The 1,192-nt window shown below is 42.2% G+C and overlaps 1 pseudogene; it reads right to left on the reverse strand.

Annotated features, from left to right (window-relative positions):
- Positions 1 to 69: 69 nt before the first annotated feature.
- Positions 70 to 477, reverse strand: LOC102815528 (annotated as a pseudogene).
- Positions 478 to 1,192: the final 715 nt, after the last annotated feature.

Below are 1,192 nucleotides of genomic sequence, written 5' to 3' on the forward strand. Positions count from 1 at the left end.
TTTTTTTTGTTTGTTTGCTTGCACTTTTATGGTTTTATTTACCACAAATAAAACTTGAAAACAGACTATCTATTCATTTTCTTCTCTGCACAACCTGGCATTGGGATTGGTGACTCTGATGGCCAGCTGGGCTGCTCTTTCCATGATGTGTTTGTAGTTCTTGGAGGAAACATTGTGAGCAATCTCTGCACAGTCAGATTTGTTGCACATCAGCAGCACCTCCAGCTCTTTGACATTATGGACCAGGAACTTGCGGAAGACACTGGGCAGCATGTGTTTTGTCTTCTTGTTTCTCCCATAACCAATGTTGGGCATTAAGATCTAGCCCTTAAATCTTCTCCGCACCCTGTTGTCAATGCCTCTGGACTTGTACCAGTTACACTTAATTTTGACATAATGATCTGATTGGTGCAGGATGAACTTCTTGGTCTTCTTTTTGATGATCTTGGGCTTCATCAGGGGTCTGAGGGAAGCCATGATGCTGGTCGAGATGGCCGCTTCCTCCGTAGGCAGCGCAGAAGAAGAGAGAGAGGGGAACCAAACCACCAACTTTTTGAGTAGTAGCTGAGCACTTAACTATTTATCTACCCAGGGACTTAACCTTAGCTCAAGGAATAACACAAGAAGAGGGCATGGCCTTTTTCTCTTTCTTTTTCCTATTCTGAGATTAGAATCAGACTTAAAAAAATTCTTCTTACTCCTCCTCCTCTTCACAACGAGGGTCCTCTTCCCAAGTAACAGCAAAAGGCTTCAGGGTCTGGCTGAGGTTTTTGCTCTTTTCCAGAGCTCCTGCTTTCTGTTTTCAAAAGAAGTCTTCTAAATTTGAGTGGACCTCACTAGGAGTTCCTGGACACCAGGGATTTCTCCTGCCTTTGGAAATTCCAATATCTTCAATAAATGTAAGTCCCAAAGGGATAGGGAGAAGCTCTGGGAAACAGCTTAGGGGACTGTGATGGATTCCTACCTCTGTCATTAACTACCCAGGTGACCATGGGGGAATCAATTAACCTCTTTATGACTTAGTTTCCTTACCTGTCAATTGGATTTTAATAAAACCTGTCCTCCCTTCTTGGCTCTTACCAAGATTGACAAGATAACTGATATGAAAGTGCCATAGAAACTGAAAGATGCTTCAAAAATGTAAGATAGCTCTTTTAATAAAATGTAGTTAGGAAGAACAAAGTCAGAGCCT

Source organism: Chrysochloris asiatica, unplaced genomic scaffold (genome assembly GCF_000296735.1).
Source record: "Chrysochloris asiatica unplaced genomic scaffold, ChrAsi1.0 scaffold00028, whole genome shotgun sequence".
NCBI lineage: Eukaryota > Metazoa > Chordata > Mammalia > Afrosoricida > Chrysochloridae > Chrysochloris > Chrysochloris asiatica.